Consider the following 24,587-nt stretch of genomic DNA (forward strand, 5'->3'; position numbering starts at 1 on the left):
AAAATCATATCCATGTGAATGAGGGAGAGTGCAGAGTGGAGACCCAAAGACCATCTTTAGACAATTGAACATCCCCATACAGAAGCATCACAAGGAAGAGATGAGCCAGTCAGGGTGCAGTATAGCACAGACGAAACATACAACTTTCCTCTGGTTCTTTAATGCTTCCTTCCCCTGCCACCCCCACTATCCTGACCCCAATTCTACCTTACAAATCTGGCTAGACCAGAGCATGTACACTGGTGCAGATAAGAGCTTGAAACACAGGGAATCCAGGACAGATAAACCCCTCAGGACAATACTGAGAGTACTGAATTTATTAGAACTGAAATTATGGAAGTAATGAAGGGTGTGAGTGTGTGTGTGGGCCTTCAAAAAGCTCTTAGAACAATGAAATTAAAATATAATGGAATGTTTCTATGAACTTTTTGAAGCCCCTGTGTGTGTGTGTGTTTGTGTAGCAAATTAATGTATATTAAAATCCCCACTTTTTGATAAGTCTAGTGCTTTCTATTTTAAGTCTTAGAGTCTTTTTCAAAAATTAGGTAGATTAAAAATAAACTATATTCCCATTTACATCACAACATCTGGCCATCGTGGCACTATGCCAAACCCAGATAATTAAAGTCAGCTTCAGCTGAGGAAATTCTGACAGGGTAAGTACTTGAAAGACAGGTAATAAGCACAATGCTGTGTACCTTGGATTGGCTTCTCTAAAGTAGGATGAGTCAGGTTCCAAATGTCAGAAGATCTCATGCTAATGAGAATAGAGATCTTTATTGTCAGAACTCCTTTTATCCAAGTACCTCAAAGTGCAGGGAAAACATTAATCAAGTGGAAACGAAGGCATATCCTCAGGCCACATGAAGGCATTGGGCTTTGAAAAGCTCAAACAAGAAGTCTCTACATCCCACTGCCAATTGATGGGAAAAGATGGCAGTCCACACCTTGATGATATAATCAACAAAAAACCAAACTGTGGATAACTCTAAAGGGCAATTAACCGATTTCTTTCACAAATAAATTTTGAGGGAAAAAGAAAGAGAAATGGAGAGGGAAACTACAGGTTAAGAGACCTAGAAGAAGGATTAACCAGTCGCAATGTAAGGGTCTTGTTTCAAGCAAACGGCTAAAAACACAATAAAATATTTTTAAGATCATTCGAAATGTAAGAACTGACGTGATATTTGATGTTATGGGATTACTGTAAAGTTTTTTTTCACATGATAAAGGACTGTTGTTATTGTTGTTGTTGTTGTTATTGCATTTCCCACTCAAGCCGATCCTATAAACAACAGATCCAAGCACTGTCTGCTCATGTACCATCCCTACCGTCATTCCTGTGTCTGAACCCACAGTGTGGCTGTTAGAGACTTTTTTAAAGTATTAAACTGACAGATACTGTGTCAGGGATTTCCAAGGCCAACTCTAGACTCAGTGATCTGCTAGATTTCGCCAGACGACTCTTAGCACTCGGCGTGTAGCTGAACTCACCGCAAAAAAAATGTATCTGGGCAAAATGACGCAGCAGAATCGACAAAGGCAAAAGGCACATGGGCAAAGTCTGAAGGAAATCGGTGCGAGCAGGCACAAATCCTCTCGGAATGGAGTTAAAGAGGATACTGGGAGAAGTTAATTCTCCCATCACATTGTAACCTATGTGAAATGCTGTCTACCAGGGAAGCTCATCAGAATTCAGGGCCCGGCATTTGTAATGAGGGGTCTGGTTATGTAGGAGAAAGCTCTCGTGGCTCAGCAGGTTAAGCAATGGGTTACTAACCAAACAGACCATTGTTCAAACCCACCCGCCGCTCCATGGAAGAAAGGTGAGGCAAGGTGTTTCCATGAATTTTTACATCCTTGGAAACCCAGTGGAGAGCTCTACTCTGTCCTACGGGATCACAAGTTGGAACTGACTCCATGGCAGTAGGTTTGGATTTTGGTTCTGATCAGGTAGGCATCTGCTGGCCAGCACATGCCAAGATTCCAACCTCTCAAAGGGAAATCAAGTGCTCAGCATAAACACGATTGCTTATACAAACAGCTGGAGCAGAGTAAGGCACTTCTACCAGTTAGGGTGGCGAGACCCACCCCCTACGCATGTGTTGATTCCAACTCACAGAGACACTTGTAGGACAGAGAACTGTTCCGCGGGCTATCCATCTATAAGGGGCAGACAGCTTCATCTTTCTCCCTTGAAGCAGCTGGTGGATCGGAATAGTGGGTCTTGAAGCTAGCAGCTCATCACTTAACTCACTTTGCTACAAAGGCAACTTTGAGGGTCAGAGCGCTCCGCGAAATCCAAGTTCCCAGTCATCGCCCAAGCGCCAACCTTGTAAGCAGGATCTTTCAAAGGATATCATTCCGGTCTGCTAAGCCTCATTTTTGCACAGATTTGTACTGAAATATGACAGATGAAATGACAGCATGATTAATACTTGCTTCAAAATAATATGAGGAAACTACGATAAACTAGAATGACCATAATAATATGGAAAGGCAGGCGTGGGAAAGGTATGACACAAGACTGATAATAAGTCATTATCGTTGAAGCTGAAGGAGTGCATGGGAACTTACCCCACTGTCCTGTCTGCTGTAGTATATAGTGGTTTAAATCTCCCTAATAAAAAGTGCCCTTGTTTTTAATGACAAAAGAAAGCACAGAAGCACTACTTAGGCACTGAATCAACAGGGCCTGTGGGCTTTGGGGTCAAGACCAGAGCTTGTGGAGCCCTGGAGCTGTTAACAAGGGAAGAGAGAGAAGATGACTGTGGAGGCCGGCCTTGTGTGAATACCTTTGAAGCTTGAGATGCAAGCGCCAGTGAACAAGGTCTGAGGGAATGGTGATGGAAAGGGTCGCCTCTTGTGCAAGGTAAACTATATTTTGGAGCCAGAAATGTTAATAGTGATTTGATCGTAGCCACAGGTTTTTAAGTGGCCTGCTAAACGATCTGCCACGATCTAGTAAATCTGTCTGATTACACCTCGAACCATCAATAGCTGGGCTAGAAAGCTGCTGTGTAGTCACTCTTCCTCACAGCACCTCAACAAAAGCGGAGTGCGGTTTTCCTGTTCCAAAAATGCGATACATGCTCCTCATCACAACGCGATGCCTCTGGCAGACAGTACTCTGACTAAACCCTTGGTGGCAAGTCCACCCACTGGAGACACTAAGGACTGTGAGTCTCTATAGATGCCACGGGGTTGGGGTTTACTTAAGAGGGATAAGCGTAGAGGAACACCAACTGGTGAAGTCCTCGGCTGCTAACCAAAAGGTTTGTGGTTCAAACCCACCCAGGGCGGCCGGCTCCGTGGTAGAAAGCTATGACACAGCTGTTCGGTAAGAATCACAGCCAAGAAAATCCTATGGGGTAATTCCCCTCAGACACATGGAGCTGCCGTGAGTCGAAATTGAGTGGACAGCAGCTAACAACAACAGGTGGAAAAAATGAAGAAAAGTATATTCTTTCCTTGCAAACCATAAACAGTCGGTCTTTGGTCACAAATTATATCTGAAAATATAATCGAATCATGTCTAAGCTCTTACTATATAAGGGCGGGGGGCAGGAAGTACAGCTAAAACTCCAAGGGTGCACATTACAAGCATAACACGGTCTAACACCCACAAGATGACTGGCCAACCTGGGACACAAAGAATGGCCCCGGGAAAACCAGCGGAAATCAGTATACAGACCCACCCACCTTCCCTCTTTTACATGAAGAAAACACAATGGCCTCTCTCGAGTCTCCAAACAAAAAGCATTAATGATTCACCACCCAGAAAACATCCCCTAGAAGTGAAAGTGGCTTTTCACCCATCCATCCCCACGATGGCATTTATTTCTCAACATAAGATGACGCCGCTAACTGGGGCCCAGAACACAGCTTCGGGTGGACGAGGGACGATGTGGTTCCACATCAAGACCCACGGTTCCCCTGCCGAGGGGAGAGGAAAAGTGCATCAGGCCTGCACAGCACCGGAGCATCACTTGGCTGCAGGCTGCAAATGCACTGTGGCCGTCAGTCACCAAGATCCCTCAAAGTAACAATCTCATTAAAGAAAACACAAGTGTCATTTCTTGGGACCTGTTACCCAGGTGTGCTAAGGTGCCAAGCTTACAGAGAAGTACATGTGTTTCTGCCAAATTTATCTACCTGGGTATTTTAATGCGTAGGAACTCAACCACTGCAGAGACTTTATAATTAATGTTCAAAGCTGGCAAGACCATATTTCTTGACAATACCCAATTGGCCAATTAGTTTTCTTTCTGCTATTTACAGAACCCAGTGTTAGTCGTCAATCATTTTTTGAGAAGTAATGAAGCCTAAAGGACCCAAAATAAATATAGTTACAAGTTTACCAAAAATATTAACTTTAGAAAGTTTGACTGAAGTGTAACTATTCAAAAAACACAATTAAGAAGCAAAAAAGCAAAATGGCCTCTGAGTGGTCCAAAAAGAAGGCAAAAAGCCCCTGTCTACACTGAAGCTTATCTTGGAGAAGGTTCCATCCATTTCGCATTCAGCCTCTACTGTTATCTTACAAGTTTCACACCTGTTTCCAAGTTCATCTCAGTTTAACAACAGGAAACTGATGTTATTCTAAATAACTTAAACTAGCTTAAGTTACTGTCACAAGGAGAAATTTTAAGTTATGGGACTCTTCCCAGAGCTCAAGGGCAGGAAGGACTAGAAGCAGGGCTGGGGAAACTAACCAGACCCTGTGGATTTCTCCTCTTTGCACTCTGCATCCTCTGCTTTCTGGTCACGTGGCTGGTAGATGTCCACATCACAGCTCCTGAGCTTCCCATTCACAGGTCTAACCAGTGAGAGAGCTCTTCTCCTCCTCTGGGAAAGCGTCAGGAAACAAACATGAGATGGTTCAAGGGAGAACATAAGGCCACCCTGGTCCTGGCACATGAAACAGAGGTGCGAGAGGTTGTCAAGTTATGAAAAGTTCATGCACATTATAAAGATATTTAACATAAAATTGCAACCCAGGAAGGAAGATCCTCCATAGAACATCCTCTGCAAAAAAAAAAAAACAACAGTAACTGAAATTTCATACAGGGAACTAGAGAAAACTACCAAGAGCTTAGTGGTGCTTAACAGAGGTGGGCCTTCATTAAGCATATGTGCAAATATTCCAGAACACCTTAGTCCGTATGAGGGCATCACCGTTCCATGGCACAACGAGACACATGTGTAGTAATGACCCATCACTCCAGCGAATTTAGATTGCGTTCAATGCGCTCTCTTCAGAAAGTACAGATAGTAATACCTCTCCAAAGAGCCCCTGCGCACTGCTGGTGGGAGTTTAAGTTGGTTGGTTCCCTCTGGAGGCAATGTATTATTGTGTCAAAGAACTTTGCAAATGTTCAGTAAATGTCTCTTTAGAGTCTAGTCTGTTAGAAAAGTTCAAAACAACACAAAAAATGCATCTTACAAATACTCCTGACAGCATTATTTCTAAAAACAAAACTGGGTGAAGAAATAGTGCCTAATAACAGGGCGATGGTTGAATAATCCATGTCTTCTCTATACAGTGATCTGAGAAATAAGTAATTTTAAGTAACAAAATAGGCTCGTGTTATTAATAGGGGTAAGAGGTGTACCGAGACATGTATTCTCTGTGTGTACATGCCGATGCTTGTTTTTTGTGTTTTCTCTTAGCGTTTGCTTCCTCTATTGAACATCCACAGGAGGCGCATCTGCATGGTCCAAGCGCCAGCGGGCACAGGTGGCAGGTGCTCCGGCAGGAGCCGCCTGCCACTCCTTCCGTTAGCTTTTCGACATTTCCAGGTATAGATCTTGCCACAGAGCCCGCTGTCCGGCACGAAGCAGTCATCAGCTACGAGCAGCTGGAGAGGGAAGCAGCCCAAGTCGGCCACCTTGGTCAGGCTCATCTGCCCAGTAGCATCTGAGACCTCATACAGAGGCGCAACCTGGGCGATCGGCCGGGCAGCTGTGAGGTCTTCCTCAGGGGTGCCCTCTTTGCGGGGTGGTCTGGGCCCCAGGACCTCTCCATCAGTGACCATCGCCACGTGGGCTTTGCCCTGCCTCTCGCTGTCCCGAATGGCCAGGGCCAAATCCCGCACCTTGTTGCGCTCCAGGATGCTGGCCCTGGCGCTGTACCAGGTGAGGATGGTCTGGTCCAGGTCCAGGACGCAGCAGTCCCCTCTGCTGAAGCTGCCCAGCTCAGCACCCACTCCAGGGCACGAATGTCCTTACCTGTCCCCTGATGGGGCTGGGGTGGCCCAGGGGGGAGGTCCTGTGAAAGCGGGCCCTACACTGCCTTCCTGGTACTGAAGCCCTGTGCGAAGTAATTGGTGAAAAGGCCAGACTCGTTACCCAGCACAGGCCGCACCCCAAGCAGGGTGGTGAGGTGCAGGGTCAGCACCGCGCAGCCCCCTGCTCATCCCGTGATGACCGCTGGCCTGTCCACGGGTGCAGGTGAGAGAGCCCTTCCGGGCCATTGTGCAAGGCCAGGTAGGAGTCTCCCGAGAAGACTCCCTGGTTCTCAGGAGCGACGGGCACGGGCTTAGGCATCTCCACCCACCAGATGTGCAGGCCGGGATTCTGCAGGGAGGCCAGGAACAGGGAACTTCTCTGAGGAATGGTTCTGTACGTGTCACTTCTTCGCAGTCATGACTTCATGAGCCAGATCTGAGCAGAGAGCGAGAATCTATTTCCAACTAAGGCTTATGTACACTCCGGGGCGTGCAAATCCCCCTAATGACTTATGTAGCCACCCAGGAAGTTTTAAAAGAGACGGCGCTGAGACTTACATGGATATTTCTTTATTTGATACCTCTGTGCAGCCAACCCATGCCCACTGCCACTGGTTCCCATGCAGCCAGCTGACAGGCTGGAGTAGAGCTGCTGGACAGAATGAATTCCCAAGGCGGTGAGCCTAAAGAGAAGCAGAACGTCCCATCCCTCTCCCAGAGCAGTCAGTGGGGATCGAACCATCAACCTTCCTGTCCGTAGCTCAATGCTTAACGCACTTGGCCACTAGAGGTTCTATCAGCATCATCTAAACCACTTCATATAAGCAGCCATCCCTCCTTCGACCCTCCGGCCCAAAGGGTTTAAATTCATGCTCACTCAATATGCTAATCCCATCACTGAAAAGGGAGTCTGAGTGAGGCTTATCGATCCTGAAACCATCAAGCAATGCTTTATAATATATTATAAAATATTTTATTATGCATATATACACAATCACATGCTGCCAGCAGATTTTTGTCACTAAAAAGTTTCTTGGAAACATTTGTTCCTGCTATGTTTTTAAAAGAAAGGAAAGAAATGTGTAACGGTTTTTAAAATCCAAATGTAAAAACGGAACAATCAGAACAAGAAAGTCTTCCATTACCTCATCCCTTACTAGAAATAAATGTTTTCAGCAATCTAAACAGTGTGGGATAAATACTTTCAGAATGTAAGACTTACTGAATCACAGCTGTTGAGCCCCTACCAATTCATAGTAACCCCTGTGGGGTTCTGCATCCATAGCTCCTCAGGGGAGTAGAAAGTTTCATTTTTCTCCTATGGAGCAGCTCGTGGCTTCGAACTACCAGACGTTGCAGTTAGCAGCCCAGCACATAACCCACTATGCTACCCGGGTCCCCTTGTTCAGAATGTAGGCATATACAAACGCACGTACAAGTACACACATATTATATATACAAGGGGACTTCAGAAAGCGGCCATCGTCTTTTAATTCTATTTTCCCACAAACTTTTGGAAACCTCTTCATACATACCGCATTATGCTTTTTGTATTTAACAGTATATCCTGGATGTCCATCCAAATTAGTCTGAGAAGCTGTTAGTTATCTTCTTAAACAGCAGCCAAGATAGTATTTACACATGTAAATGAAAACGCTACTAAAATTAAGCTTTCAAGTATTCACAAAGGACGAGTGGATTCTGACAAGATCAAAAGCACTTCCGATCTGAGTGCAGAGAAAATAGAAGGCGGGGCCTGCGATTAGGAGGTCTCACTTGTACATGAGATCTCTATCTCTAGCCGGGCTGCTCACGCCACCTCCGCTCTCTGTCTGCCAGGCATCTACCAACTTCTCATTCTCACTCTAAACCAGACATCATAGGGCTTCTGACCACGCTGCACTGACAGAACGGCCCGATCACTATGGCCAGCCATCCCCAAAACCTTTAGGGAGATAACAGAGGGGCCACCCACAAATCCCTCTGAATCACTGTGAAAGGCAGATGAAGGGGTACCAGCCTCCATGGCAAGCACAGTTATCTCATTGTGGCACTCCGTAAAGGATATTCTGGTTTATTTCTTCAGCGACACAAAGAATCAGTGTTTTCCTCTATAATTAATGTGGAGAAGATGAAGAAGAGGCATTGCCTTGTGAGTCTCAGCAATGTCATGAAACTCAAGTCACAGCGGTTCTTGGGCAGAAAACGTTACTGGCATGTGCATCTTAGGATGTGGTCAAATGGCCTCACTGTTTTCCTACAAGGGTCTCTATTTTCTCACTGTTATTCCGTCCTGTGGGATAAGGAAGAGGTTATCTGCCCCCTCAAGATTTACAGACAGCAAAAGGAGAAGGACCCCCAAGGAGCTGTACTGACACAGTGGCTGCAACAATGGCTTAGGCATAACAGCCATTAAGAGCATGACTGGGCAGAGTTTCATTCTGCTGTACATAGGACCCATAAGAATCAGAACCCCAGGCTTGCTTCCCACGCCTATCTTACATAGGTAAGCAAACCAACAGTAACGTAGACAACACAAAAAAGGAGGCGGGGGAAGGAGCGGTGAGCAAACAAGGCCCTAGACAGGGGAACAACTAGGGAATTCTAAACCAACAACTTGGACATGGAGATCCTGGGGATGTTGGAGCTACAGCAATCTAGCTGAGAGGAATTACTGAGGCAGAGGAAGGCAAGTGTGATGGTGGGTAAGGAGGAAGGTAAAAGGAAACAGAGGAAAGCTCTAGGGAGCAGAGCTATGGATAGATGTATAAACACAGGTATCGGCATAAGTATATCTATTTCTATGGCAATACATTGATGAAGTGGACAGACCTTGGGCCTCTGCTCAAGCCCTCCCTCAACACAAGAACACTGTTCTCACACCTGCATTCTGTGATGCTCATCCTCCCAACACAATCACGGAAGATAAAACGGGTACATAAGCAAATGTGGGGAGGAAGGGGAAAATGAGGAACTGATGCCAGGGGCTTAAACGGAGAGCAAATGTTTTGACAATGATGAGGGCAATGAATGTACAAATGTGCTTTACACAATTGATGTATGCATGGATTGTGATAAGAGTTGTATGAGCCCCTAATAAAATGATTAAAAAGAAAAGGAAGACCTAGGAGGCAAAGGGCATTTATAGAGGTTTAAATAAAGGCATGTACATAGGTAAATATATTTATATATGAGGATGGGGAAATAGATCTATGTGCATATATTTATAGGTTTAGTATTAAGGTAGCAGATGGACATTGGGCCTCCACTCAAGCACTCCCTCAATGCAAGAATACTTGGTTCTATTACACTGGCACTCCTTGATGTGCACCTTCCCAACATGATTGCTGAAGACAAATGTGTGCATAAGCAAATATGGGGAAGAAAGCTGATAGTGCCCGGCTATCAAAAGATAAAGCATCTGGGGTCTTAAAGGCTTGAAGATAAACAAGTGGTCATCTAGCTCAGAAGCAACAAATGAACGATGAAATATACCACTTTCCTCTAGTTCCTAAATGCTCCCTCCCCACCCACGATCATGATCCCAATTCTACCTTACAAATCTGGCTAGACCACAGGATGTACACTGGTACAGATAGGAACTGGAAACAGGAAATCCAGGACAGATGATCCTTTCAGGATCAGTGGTGAGAGTGGCGATACCGGGAGGATAGGAGGAGGCTGGGGTAGAAAGGGGAAACTGGTTACAAGGATCTACATATAACCTCTTCCCTGGGGGATGGACAACAGAAAAGTAGGTGAAGGGAAACGTTGGACAGTGTAAGATTTTTTAAAATAATAATTTATAAATTATCAAGGGTTCATGAGGCAGCGGGGAGCAGGGAGGGAGAGGGAAAACGAGGAGCTGATGCCAAGGGCTTATGTGGAGAGCAAATGTTTTGAGAATGTAATGAATGTACAAATGTGCTTTATACAATTGATGTATGTATGGATTGTGGTAAGTGTTGTTGTATAAGCCTCCAATAAAATTAGTAAAAAAAAAAAAGCAAATGTGAAGAAGCTGATGGTGCCTGGCTATCAAAAGATACAGTGTCTGGCATCTTAAAGGCTTGAAATTAAGTAAGTAGTCAACTAGCAGAGAAGCAACAAGCTCACATGGAAGAAGCACACCAGCCTGTGTGATCATGAGGTGTTGACGGGATCAGGTAACAAGCATCAGAAGACCCAAAACAAGCAAACAAACAAACAAAAAAACATATTGTTGCGAACAAGGCGGGTCAGAGCAGAGACCCAAAATCCATCTATAGACAATGCAACATCACCTCACAGAAGGGTCGCAAGGAAGGAATGAGTCAACGCAGGTGCACTATAACACCAATGAAACACACAATATTCCTCTAGTTCCTTGAGGCTTCCTCACCCCCCACTATCATGACCCCAGTCCTGCCTTTCCTGAGAGCTGGGCTGGAGCATGTACACAGGTACATAAAATAGTTGAGGACACACAGAACCCAGGACAGATAAATCCCTCAGAACAGAAATGGGAGTATTGATACCAGTAGGGCAGGGGAAAGGTGGAGAGAGGAAGGGGGGGGGGGCCAGTGGTCAGTGTAAGATATGAAAATAATAATAATCAATTTACTATTTATCAAGGGGACACGATAGGAGGGCAGGAGGAGAAAAAGTAAAAGGAGGAGCTGATACTATGGGCTCAAATAGAATATAAAGAATGATGGCAACATATGTACCAACAAGCTTGATACAACTGATGTATATATCGTTATAGGAGCTGTAAGAGCTCCCGATAAAATTATCTTAAAATTAATTAACTAATTAAAACCCAAAAAAAATCAGAACCGACTCAATGGAACCTAACGACAACATGAGTCAAAATAGACTCGATGACTCCTTGTTTGTTCGTTTGTTTTTAATTTGTTCTGTCCTTAGGAGCCCAGGTGGTGGTGTGTTAGGTGCTGGGCTGCTAACTGCAAGGTCAGCTGTTCAAACCTAATAGCTGCTCAGAGGAAGGAACACACGGCAATCTGCGTCTCTAATGATTGAGCCTCAGAAATCCTACAGAGGGTTAGCTGAGTTGTAATCAGCTCGATGGCAGTAGGTTTGGTTTGGGGTTTAGTTCAGTCCTGGCAACCCCTAAGTGAAATGTTCATAGGAAATGGACAAATAATCTTAACACCAAATACTTTAACTCTACTAAATCAGCTAAAGCCAATCAGTATTAAGCATATGGTTGCTGGGCTCTGCATAAACTTCACATAAGAGCTGGGAAGTCAAGTGGAGATGAATCCCTAAATCGAAGGGGCTTTCAATACTTGGGGCCAGTGTTTCTAGGTCTTTCATAGGTCCTGCTGCTGCTGCTCCTCTTTCTTCTTTTTAATATCGTCTTCTCTTCTACCCTGCCCACCCTGCCACTGATGTTTAAGAACCTACCAAAAAACCCCTCACTGCCACCGAGTCGATGCCAACTCATAATGACCTGTGGAACAGGGCAGAATTCCCCTGTGAGTTCCCAAGCCAGTAACTCTGTACCAGAGCAGAAAGCCCCATTTCCCCCCCATGGAATGGCTGGTGCTTTTGAACTGCTGACCTTGCAGTTAGCGTAACCATTGGGCTACCGGGGCTCCTCGGGAACGCTCCACTCCCACAAAATCAGGATATCCTAGGAAGTGCCCCGGCTGGAACAGTGCTGTGGCTTACACGTGGCACTTTGTAAGGAATGTCGCGCACCCCTTCACACGCACTCAGACCCAGCCTCCCTGCCTCTGCCATGATCGGGTGTCTAGACCCAATAAAAGCAAAGACATCCTCCTCCCCACTCCACACACACCCCCAAAAAAAGAAGATGGAAAAGAGCTCAAGAGGTTACCAGAGAACCTACAAACTATGACTGGAACTGGATCACTGTATGTTACTGACCCTGCTTTGTAATTTCAAAAGCAGGACTAGAATTTCTCTTCCACTACCTGGCTTCTGTCGTATTACCTGTATTTTGTATTTATTTCGTGCATAAGTCACACTGCATAAACTGGACAATTTACTCTATTTTATAGTAACTTTATTCTCAACATACCTTTTTTTTCAGCTACAAGGAAGAGAAACATCTGACTAAGTTGCTTACACTATTGTGGTTTTTTGTATTGAATAAGAGTCAAGAGGCAAGATGTATCAGAGTTGTGTTAGTTTTTAATCATTTTATTAGGGGCTCTTACAGATCGTATAACATTTCATACATCAATTGTATCAAGCGCATTTGTGCATGTTTCCATCACTTTCTAAACATTTGCTTTCTATTTGGAACCTTACTAGCAGCTCCTCTTTTTTCCCTCCCTTCCCCCTCCCTCCCTAATGACCCCTTGATAAATTATAAATTATTCCTGTTGTCATATCTTACACCCACGTATCTGTATTTCATGCCCTTGAGGGGGGGGGGGGGTTATGATCAATCATTGCAATAAGTTCCTGTTCCTCCCCTGACCCCCTTCCCTTCTAGTATTGATACTCCCATTTCTGTTCCCGAGGGGTTTGTCTGGCCTGGATTCTGTGTCCTGGGCTCTTACATGTACCTGTGTACATGCTCTGATCTACCCAGAACTGAAAGGCAGGACTGGGGTCATGACAGTGGGGGGTGAGGAACCCACAAGGAACCAGAGGAAGATTGTGTGTTTCATTGGCGCTGTACTTTGCCATGGTTGACTCATCCCTTGCTTATGACCCTTCTGTGAGGGGATGTTCTATTGTCTACAGATGGGTTTGGGGTATCTTCTCCAACCCCCTCGTTCTCAACAATATGTTTTTTTTTGTTTGTTTGGGGTCTTCTGGTGCCGGTTACCTGATTCTGTTGACACCTCATGATCACACAGCCTGGTGTGCTTCTTCCATGTGGGTTTGTATTGTTTCTCTGCTAGATGGCCGCTTGTTTAACTTCAAACCTTTAAGACCCCAGATGGTGTATCTTTTGATGGTCGGCACCATCAGCTTTCTTCACCACATTTGCTTACGCATCAATTTTGGCTTCAGTGATCATGGCAGAGGGTGAGCATCAAAGAATGTCAGGTTGTTAGAACAAAGTGTTCTTGGGTTGAGGAAGGGCTTCAGCATAGGCCTAAAACCATCCACTTCCTCAACGTATTGCCATATATGTACCTATTCCAATACCTCTATTTTTATGAATTAATCTATTTAACTAAGTGCACACCTATGTTTACACCTCTATCCACAGCTTTGCTTCCTAGATCTTTCCTCTGTTTCCTTTCACACCATCACATTCACCCTTCTTCTGCCTCTTAGTAATTCCTCTCAGCTAGATTGCTGTTGTTCCAACTCCCCTGGAATCTCTACATCCTCCTCATTGTTGCTTTTAATTCCCTAGTTGTTCCCCTGTCTATGATGTTGTTTACTTAAGGCTTCTTTCCCTACCACGCCCTCCCCCAAGGTCCCTCTGGAACCATTGGTCCTATTGCTTTCTCCTCGGGCTTGCTTCCCATGCCTATCTTATATTGGTAGGCAAAACAACACTAACAGAAACCCAAAGATTGAATAAAAAGAGAAGAAAAAACTGAAAGCATACATAATCCCAGATCTGTCCGCTGACCTCAGAGTTGTTCTGGCAGTTCGATAATGTCATTAAGGAATCAAACTCTTTATCTTTTTGCTCCATCACCCGATATTGTTGCAGGAGTCCTGGTGGTACAGTGGGTTAAGCTTTTAGGCTATTAACCACAAGGTCAGCAGTTCGAAACCACTTTCTAGTTCCTTAAGATTTATAGTCTCAAAAACCCACCGGGCCAGTTCTAGCCTGGCCTGCAGGTTTGCTGTAAGTCAGAATCAACTTGATGGCAGGGAGTTTGGGTTTTTTGGGGGATGTGTGGGTGGGTAAGGCAGGTCTTGTTAGCTTTGCATTGACTGGCTGGTGATTACAACATTGCTACCACAACTCCGTGCTTCATAATCTACACTAAGAACTGGACTGCTAATCACACAGTCTGAGACTGAAATCCACCGGCCACACCAAGGGAGAAAGAGGAGGCACCGCTCTCATAAAGATTTACAGCCTCGGTCGGCCACCCCATACAAAGTCGCTCTTAGTCAGAATGGACTCCACCGCAACGGGTTGGGTTTGGGTACTAAGTGTAGACGCAGGAAGAAGATGGTAACCAATTGTTCTTCCCTCAGAAGAGGTCCTCTGAAGGATTTCCCGTTAGATCACATTAGCGAGAAATGGATCAAACAGCTAAGCCTTACTGCATGGGAAGGTGGAAAGTGGAACGTTTGCTTTTAGACTTCTGTGGTGGTAAGGGAAAAGGGGTTAGGGTTGGCTTTGGGGATCCAACTGACAGTTTCTGGCTCACATCTGTAGTCGGTATAAAATGCTAGTTAATTATAACTCAGGTATGAGGCCTTTAAAGGCCCTCAATTAGAAGATAATTTCCCCCTCAGCCAGAGAAAAGTTTGAGAATGCTGGGAAAGGAGACAGATTCAGAAGCGGACTGGGGTGAGAGCTGTAGCCATGTCAGGGTTGCCAATGCTGAGCTGCTGGCAGATTGTAGCTCAGTGTGTCTAGCCAAACTGAGATAGAATACAGGGAAATTTGTACAAGTGGGCATAACTCGTGTCCAGAAACCTTCCAGAAAATGTATGGGTGGGGAAAAAAAGAGATCTTTCTAGGGCTACATTTTTTTTTAAGGAAATGAGTTTTCATGAATCATTTAAATTAGACAAGGAAAGAGCCAGTCAGGGTGCAGTGTAGCAACGATGAAACATACAACTTTCCCCTAGTTCCTAAATGCTTCCTCTTCCCCCACTATCATGATCCCAATTCTACCTTACAAATCTGGATAGACCAGAGGATGTACACTGGTACAGATAGGAACTGGAAACACAGGGAATCCAGGACAGATGATCCCTTCGGGACCAGTGGTGATAGTGGTGATACCAGGAGGTTGGAGGGAGGGTGGGTTGGAAAGGGGGAACCAATTCCAAGAATCTACAAATAACCTCCTCCCTGGGGGATGAACAACAGAAAAGTGGGTGAAGGGAGACGTCAGATAGGGCAAGATATGACAAAACAATAATTTATAAATTATCAAGGGTTCATGGGGGAGGGGGAGGGGGTAGGGAGGAGAAAATTGAGGACCTGATGCCAAGGGCTTAAGTGGAGAGCAAATGTTTTGAGAATGAGGAGGGCTATGAGTGTACAAATGTGCTTTACACAAATTGATGTATGCATGGATTGTGATAAGAGTTGTATGAACCCCAAATAAAATGATTTAAATAAATAAAAATAGACAAGCTAACAACACTAGCCAATAGTTAATATTAATGGACTTTGTTACAACGTGCCAAGAACTAGACTGAGTGTTTTGCATATTTACCTTTGAGCTCTTAGCTGCCCTAGGAAGTGAGCATGGTCACAAATGTGCTGTCGTCGCAGGGCGAGCTCTACCTAATTCCATGTGATGCTAAATCGAATGTGATGCTTTGGATCACATTCCATTTCTGGTTGGAACTTTATTTGTTCTCCTCCATAGGCTGAGTCCGTTCATGTATTATTTCGTCATCCAGCTACTTACAGTTTAGCTCTTGCTTGCACGTTGTAAATCATTTTCCTGTACTTTCTGTTCATAATCTATGAGGTTCGTACCCAATTCCTAGAGTGGCAAACCTATTTCAATCGCATCTATTCCAAAAGCTGGAGTCGGTCATCCAAATGGATTTTCTAGCTGGTGGTAGAGAAGCTTAGATTAAAAATTACAACTACCCTGAAAAAGAAACATTATTTAAATCAACACAAAGACGATGTTCAAACAACAACAGTAGAAACAGAACTGCATGTCAGTATTAGTTCTGACTGTTCTAGCCCTTCCCCGGTGTGGTAGTTACATAATCTGTTGTCAATCTGAGTCTATTATGAGTGAAGGAGTGGAGTTTAGTCTGTCCATCAGGTCGCAGCTTGATGACCTCATTGGGAGGTGCTAAGGAGATAAGCAGCTTGCTGGAGGCGGGGCATATGCTCCCTCCCTGGGAGACATTGCAGCTGACAAGATAACATGGAACTGTGCTAGTGTCCTGAGCTGGAGAAGCCACGTGAAGACCCCATCCAACACTGAGATGCTTATGACAGCACTGGATCCACAAGACTTCCCACCCACTGGCCTGTGATCGTCCTGCATTTGGTATCATTGCATGTGTTTTGTGAGTCTGAAGAGGACTTTATAGATTGGTACTGGACATGTGGACTAATATCGGACTGATGGACTTGATTTGGACTGGGATGGGATGCTTTCTTAATGTACAATTACTCTTTCTGTAAAGCTCTTTCTTATACACATATGAGTGTCTATGAGTTTGTTTAATCTCTAGTCTACCCGGACTCACACACCCGGCTTCATCTATTCTGTTTGCTACCTCTACAACACACGTGTCCACTGCCATCAAGTCAATTCCCACTCATAGCAACTCCACATAGGTTCCAGAGGCTGTAAATATGGGAGCAGACAGCCTTTCTCCTTTAGAGCGGCAGTTGGTTTTGAACCACCAACCTTGCAGTGAGCAGTTCAACGCTTACCCAAAAGCATTACCAGGGCTACCCTACAGCTGACAGTTCTGTATTATTTGCAGACGTCATCAGTTCAAAGGGATCTGGGTGTCATCTCTTAGCCTTTAACTCTCATTCACATATTTAGTAGCGATACCCAAATTCCCAGTCTCCAACAAGAGGAATTTAACATTTTTATGTTTTATTTCATTTGCCTTCCTTAAGCTTTTCTTTAATCTTTATTTATATTTATTTATTTATTTATTTATTTTAGTGCACCGTTCCTGGAAGTACTGCAATACCAGGTCGATGCGTAGAGTGGACAGAGCAAGCTCCTATTCCATCTCCTAATTCCAAAAATCCATTTAATATATTGTCCTCGGATAGAGGACGTATCAGACATTAAACTGATAAGAACAGATACTACACTTGATCTTAGCCAAAAGGCCGAGAAGCGATTCTTGAATCTTTATTATTGTGCTCTGCAACATTTAGCTCCTGAACATACATAAAATCCTGGGCTCTTTTTTTTTTTTTTTTTTCAAAAACAGAATGAAATCCAAATCTCTATCAGTGGGGGAAATAAAAAACCAAAAAGTACAAACCATATGTTTCCTTCCTCTTACTCTCGTTGTGGCTACTGTTAAAATGAGAAGTAGATTAAACCCCTCTGCCTCGTTTGTTCAAAGGTAATGTCCTCAAAGGTTAGGTCACAAGGTGGATTCCACCGATAGCAAGTGTTGGGTTGGAAAGCCAACAGGATCGTAGAGGAGATTTTCCTACTTGTCTTTCCACTTGATTTCCCTTGCTCTGACTGTACCTGGTCAGAGCTCCAAATAGTTTCTGAGAAAACGAAGCTCTGTGATAGAAAGATCAGCTGATAGAAAGCAAACATAAGTCAAGAGCCTGCAGTGATGGGGACATTCAGCTTCCCCCCCTCCCTCCAAAGTCTATCAGACAACACGACCTCGTATCTGCCACCCTATTGGTACACACACATGCTGGTTCCCTGGGCCAACTCGACTGCAACTAAAACACTACCGCTGTGAATAAAACAAGGAAAAGAGAGCTCATTTTTTTGTTCTGGGAAGTCAAAGTTCATTTACCACTCTCTTGAAAACCCTCTGAGCGAAGGCAAACAGGGAGCCTCAAGAGGAAATAGGAGAGAAACCCCTACACATGCCCTGAGTGATGTATTTTGAATCAAACCCATCTTATGAGGACAATAAAATGCATCAATAGCTCAAGAGAATCTCAGGTGAATAATCTGTGTCCTCCTCCTCCTCAAGTGTCATGGGGAAAGGGGAAAGGGGGGAGAGACAGAGAGAGAGAGAGAGAGAGAGAGAGAGAGAGAGAGAGAGAGAGAGAGAGAGAGAGAGAGAGAGAGAGAGAGAGAGGAGAAAAGCTCTAAGGTCTTTCCAGGAGACTCCTATTTCATGAATGATTTGTTTCATTGGAATTACTCAACATCACCCTTCTGCTTTAAGCTCCAGCTGCATCCGATGTCACTGTGGCCTGGCATCGGAGAATGAAAACCAAAGAGCAATTGGCTACTTAAGGAATTAAGTTGAAGGAAGCCAAAGGCATTCACAGAAGCAGTATCAGGACTCTGGCTGAGACTCCACTGGTCCACATACAGACTGCATCTAACTAAAGCCAACTTCAGACTTCAACTCAGAAAACCTTAACTGCCACCCGATTGGAGCAGATGTGAGGTGGGATCATGTACAGAGGCACTACTCTGATTATTGCATATATGTACAAAATAATTCATTTAATCTCTACTCATCCAGAAAGTCTTCTGTTTCATCCTAACCTATGGTAGTTGGCTTATCCTCAAAAATGATCGGTAGGCAAAAAAAGATTAGTAGATAAGCCAAATAATAAGCACATGGGAAGTGTTTAATCTTTAGAACAAAGAACAAAGTCATTGTAAGGATCTCAGCCCAATACAAAGATTACAACGGAATCTTGTGGATTTGTTAAATCAGGGTTCAATTTCTGTTAAACGTCCCCTCACCGAGGGTTTGCATGAACTCAGTTCTCAGTCTAGTCAGTCACACGGAGGGGTGTCAGCCCTCAGTCTAGCCAGTCACCCTGTTCTTCACAAGCTTGGTCCATCTCTTTGTTACCCACAACACCAGGAAGACTCCAGTTTTTAACGACAATCTAGACCTTGGTGACTCCAGCGGATAATTGTTCTAACTCTCCCGACACACACTCAGGAACTCTTGAGCCTAAGGAGGTATCTCCTCTGCCCGAAGGGAAGTGGACATCTTCTGAAAACCCGGACTGCTTAAGATCCCTGGTTGGTTTCCCAGGTACTTTTCAATTTGAACTACATCACCAAAAATTTTTTTTTAATTTTTTAACAGCATTTACAAACCGAGGGGCTTATTTGAAATACATAGTTAATTCAGAACTTCCAAAACTTATGTCTCAGAGATTGTTTCTGGCATTGCTCAGTAAATGTTTTTCTTGAATAACTGCCTCTGCTGTATATATATATATATTTTGTTTCCCTTTAGCTTAAACCAACTTCTAAACCCAACAGTGTCTAAGCAACCAGGCAGAACTTGTTTCTCCTGCATTTTAGTAGTCTGCTTGGCTAGCAAGAGAAGACAGGCATTTGGATGGGTCCTCTTACCAAGACAGCTTCCATAACTCTGCTAGAGTCGGATGGGATCCTTTGTACTCTCAAACTGGAGCGAGCCTCCAGCTTGATTTTGACCTAGGCCGTGGATTAATCATCTGGATCCATCTACGTTTACAGTCTGAGGAATTCCCTTCTGGGGGGGGCGGAGGCGGGGGGCTGTTGTGGCACACTTAGAGACCCAATAATGCTGTTGTCCTTAAGAATTCCAAGATTGATTTCCGAGTGCTATGATATTTCTGCCTATTTGAGTCCTGCTATGCTTTGAACTAGACTCTCAGCATTGACATCGCAATCACCAAGTTTTTTTTTTTTTTTTTTTTGCAATCACCAAGTTTTATAGCAATATTGTCATTGTGGAGAACGTGGGAGCTTTGCAATTACAGTCAAATTCATTAATGACTATCCAGGAGTTCTCCTTCAAAGCGTCACACAAAGGCTTTTGGGTCTTCCTGGTCTAGATGTAAATTGTCAAAAAAAAAAGAAATCTTTATCACAGGGGGCAGGTTGAGTAACAAATGACTGATTTGTACACTATAACACTCAGAAGCCATTAAAAATCACATTGTAGAGAAATGTACTACATGGGCAAGTGTTCACCACTTAGCGATAACATTCTGGCTACAAAATAGTAGGCACAAAATAAACCACTGGACTTAAGAGGCCAATAGACGGGCAGCCATGACACCATTAATAAGACTGTCTTAGAACATGAATCTACATGTTTTATTTTTAACTCTGGCATGTCTGAGCTTTCCGAATGTCTGCACTGGACAGTCACTACTTTCACACTTGCTGTTTGTTCACTGGATTTTTTTTAAAAAAGCTTTTCATTAAAAGAAGAAGGAGAAGCTTTCAGCTAATTTTGCAAGTCATTTCCTATGCTCTTCCACGCCTAGGATGAGTCAAAGTAACAGGGCATCTTTTGCTGAAGAAGGCTCTCAATTACATTTTAATATAAAGGGAGGATGCTTTTCTGATTGCCCTTAAAAATAGCAAAATCATTTATTAGGTCACGACCATGTGCCAATTCCTCTTACACATTCTATTAAAAGTGTGATATTGGAGAGTGGAGGGTGAGTGGGTTGGAAAGGGGGAACTGATTGCAAGGATCCACATGTGACCTCCTCCCTGGGAGAGGGACAGCAGAGAAGGGGGGAAGGGAGACTCCGGATAGGGCAAGATATGACAAAATAACGATGTATAAATTACCAAGGGCATATGAGGGAGGGGGGAGAGGAGGGAGGGAAAAAAAAAAGAGGACCTGATGCAAGGGGCTTAAGTGGAGAGCAAATGCTTTGAGAATGATTGGGGCAGTGAATGTATGGATGTGCTTTATACAATTGATGTATGTATATGTATGGATGGTGATAAGAGTTGTATGGGTCCCTAATAAAATGTAAAAAAAGAGAAAAAAAGTGTGATATTAGGATAGTCAGGGAGATAAAAGAGCCAGTGGCCTGAGAATATGCTTACAGTAATATCTTACAATTTGTAAAAGTGTGGCAGAGTCACACAAGGCTGAAACACGGGGGTCAGGTTGGGCCAGTGTACCTCAGAATGGGGTTCCAAACCACCGGCATCGGAATCTCTTGGGGATATTTGTTAAAGATGCATGTTCCAGAGTGCCCCAAACCCACTGGCTCGGTCTCTATAAAGGCAAAACCCAGGAATTTGCATCTTTATGGAAACTGAGGTGATTTCCAATACAGTCAAGTTTGAGAAACCCTCGTCTTGTGAAATGCCATGCTAAGAGAGTAGGATTAGAAAGAGGTAATGAGACTCTTGAATATCAGCCCAAGGAATTACTCTCTATGAATCAATAGGGGCAGGGAGGAAGGGCTGGGCACCAGGCATGGGTTTGGAGCCACAGAATTGAAACCAACTGCCATCAAGTCAACTCTGACTCATAGCGACCCTAAAGGACAAAGCAGAGCTGGCCCGGTGGGTTTCTGAGGCTGTAACTTGATGTGAGTGGAAAGCCTCACCTTCCTCCCGTGCAGAGGCTGGTGGTTTCAAACTGCTGACCTTGCAGTTAGCAGCCGCACATGTAACTCACTATGCCTCAAAGCAACAAAAGAAAACAAAACAACAACAAAATAAAAGAAAGCCTGTAAGTAGTTAAACGTCTGTTTGTTGACCTTTAGGAATATTTCGAGTCTGATGGGGTACCACGCTCTGGCCCCAATGTCTATTGTTTATATTCCCTGGAGACTTCCTTGCTCTGCTCCCCTCCCCCTTGCTGTTCTGTTTCACGCCCTTAGTGTTTTACCTGCGTGTGGTGGGGTCATACTGGGCACAATTCCTGCACTGTGTCTCCATTGTTGTCCCTATAGTAACATGGGTCAGTGAGGGGATGTTATGTCTCATAGTGGGGCCTGCCCTATGGTCTTCTCTGTGCATTGGCTGCTCTGAGAAGGAAAATTGTTCTCAGGGCTTGGTGGGCCAGGATATGCTCTATTCTCTCTTCCTCCCCCTTCATTTGCTCCTGTGTGCTCTGATCAGACATATCCCTCTCCCTGAGCTGTAGCTTCAGTGCTGTCCTCTCAAGTGAATTCTTCTAGGGAGAAGGGTGGCTGTCCTCCTAGTTGGGATTGGCGCCAGACCCTCAGGCCTCTCTATTGGCTCGGTTCCCTGCTTCATGCCGGTATGGTGCATTCACATCTTGGAGCACCAGGTTGAAGTCTGGTCCCTTGAAGAGATTTTTCTAATTACGCTTTTATTTCAATAAAGTGTTTCGTTCATTCAACCAACCACTGACTTGGCACTTACCATGTAATGAACACTGATCTAGATGCTGAGTCAAACAAATGAAAACCAATGAATCATACACAGAGGCTTCAAAAAGTTCATGGGCAAGTTCCATTATGTTTCAATTCCATTTTTGTTCATGACATTTTTTTCTCATGACTTTCTTAAAGCCCTCCTGTACATTTGAAATGGATGAATTGAATGGCATGTGAGTTTTGTCTCAATATTGCTGTTATTTAAGAGAGAAAGAGAGAGAGAAGGGGTTCCCTTGTCCTCTAAGCTCAGAACAGCACTGGAGAAATAGACAACTACCATGTGGGGTGGTGGTAGAGGAGAGGTCAACTGGGGTGTGCTACACGAAGACACAGAACAAGCCCCATAGCCCAAATGGGATCATAAAGAGAAGTAGAGAAATCCAAAAAAAGGAGAAATGTTGGAAAACAAGAAGGCAGCGAGTTGAGGGATGTGTTGACTTACAAGGAAGAACAGAACACCAGTAAGGAAATGATGAGCGATGACGTGGGCCCACGGAGAAGGCAGCACTGGAAGAGCCCTGTACGTCGACAGCCGGACTCCTCAAAGGGTGGTCTCAAATCAGCACCATCAGCACCATCAACAAGTAGAGGCTTGGGTCCAGCTCAGCCTTTCAAAAAAATCCTCACCAACTGATAGCAAGGGCTCAAGTAGAAAGCAAATGTGTTGAGAATGATGAGGGCAACAAATATACAAGTGTGCTTGACACACACAATGGATGGATTGTGATAGGAGTTGTATGAGCCCCCAATAAAATGATTAAAAAATAAATTCCTCACTGCCATCAAGTCGATTCTGACACACAGTGACCCTAACAGTCAAGGTAGCACTGCCCCTGTGGGTTTCTGAGACTGTAACGGTTTTTACAGGAGGAGAAAGCCTCATCCTTCTCCCGGGAATTGCCTGGTGGTTTAGAACTGCTGGTCTTGTGGCTAGCAGCCCAACAACCTAACCCACTATGCCACCAGAGGTACTACCCCAAACCTCCTGGGTCAACTCTCCATTTTAACAAGCCTCCTTGATGATCGCTGAAGTTCGAGGAGCACTGTATCGAAAGGACTGAAGCTTGGGAAGCAGATATTCTCAGGACAGAGTCCTGAAGGGAGTCACTAAAGAACTCCACGCCAGAAGGTGGCATGATCAGACATACACATGACAAGGCTGGCTCGGGTAGCAAAATGAGAAATGGTTCATAGCAGCTGAGACCGAACATTGTTTAGAAAGTTCTTTCGGGAGCCACACAAGAAATACTAAGGGCCCCAAACAGAACAGGGACAGTACTAAGAAAGGATAAGTCATGGGTTGAGGGAGAGGGGAGAAGGATAGATAAATCTAATTTCCACCTTTGGGGTTGGGTTAATGGACAAACGAGGTCAGTGACCAGACAGGAAATACAAAAAAAGACAGCATTTACTGTAGCTGCTTCTGTGGCTATCAGCATCGGGTCAAGTCAGTTCTGACTTACAGCAACCCCGGGAGTTAAGAGTACAGCGACCGCACAGTGTCCTGGGCTGTCCTCGGAATGACTCGCTGACCAGGCCTTTAGAGCTATTATTTCTTAAGTATATGCCAAGTATTATCCTAAATTGGTGTGCATGAACTATCCCATTTGGTCATCCTTAACAAGTCAATGAAGGATGTATCATTTGACAGATGACAACGTAAGGCATGGAGGGGTTAAGTACAGGGAAAGGGCTGGAAAGAGATGACAAATTCAATGTTCAAGACCCAGGTCTGAGGTGCGTTGGAAGGTGCCCATGAGGCAGTTGTTGGTAGGGATGTAGGTAAGTGAGAGAAGCATGGTGGCGCAGTGATTAAGCATTCATGCCCACTCCCATTGGCTTCATAGGGAGGAAAGGTGGGGGATCTCCTCCCATGAAGATTTACCACCTGGGGAGCACTCTGGAGCGTTCTCTGCCGTGCAGGATGGCTCTGAGCCAAAGACACACAAGAGCAGCAACACACCGAATGTGGTGGTGATTTGCACAACACTGCTTGGTATGACTGAACTATGGAAGGGTTTTATGTCTGGATTAGGTCCTGATAAAATGGTGTGAAAGGGTGGCTAAGTTAGGTCAGCCACATTGGTAATGCCTGCCCATTAACCATTTATGCACTGTTAATACAATTACAAGAATAAGTGAGGGGGGTGAGAACAGCAATGGGTGAGAGACAGTGAGTGGGCTGGAAGCAGACTTGGAGTTCTGAGCAAAGGCAACAAGACACAGGGAAGCGAGGCTAAGAGGGCCAGTAACTAAGCGCCAGGAAGTAGGAAAGTAGGGGAATTTCTGAAAGAAGCAAGTAAGTCAGAAAGGAAGGATAGCCATTGAAGCAGCAGCAACAACAATAACACGAAATAAAAATAATAAATGAACAGACTGTTCACTATTCTAAGTATGTTCTTGGT

The 24,587-nt window shown here is 44.4% G+C and overlaps 1 protein-coding gene, 1 non-coding gene and 1 pseudogene across 5 annotated transcripts in view; all 3 read right to left on the minus strand.

Moving 5' to 3' along the window:
- The window catches only part of MYO5A (myosin VA), a 200,474-nt gene that overhangs the window by 159,114 nt on the left and 16,773 nt on the right, over nucleotides 1-24,587 (minus strand). The gene's annotated exons all lie outside the window — the stretch shown is intronic.
- On the minus strand, nucleotides 5,670-7,770 carry LOC142426108 (macrophage-capping protein pseudogene; annotated as a pseudogene).
- On the minus strand, nucleotides 17,012-17,202 carry LOC142426927 (U2 spliceosomal RNA). The gene has a single exon (XR_012779795.1). It is a non-coding gene; the product is annotated as a U2 spliceosomal RNA (small nuclear RNA).

This window comes from Tenrec ecaudatus, chromosome 14 (assembly GCF_050624435.1).
Source record: "Tenrec ecaudatus isolate mTenEca1 chromosome 14, mTenEca1.hap1, whole genome shotgun sequence".
Classification (NCBI taxonomy): Eukaryota; Metazoa; Chordata; class Mammalia; order Afrosoricida; family Tenrecidae; genus Tenrec; species Tenrec ecaudatus.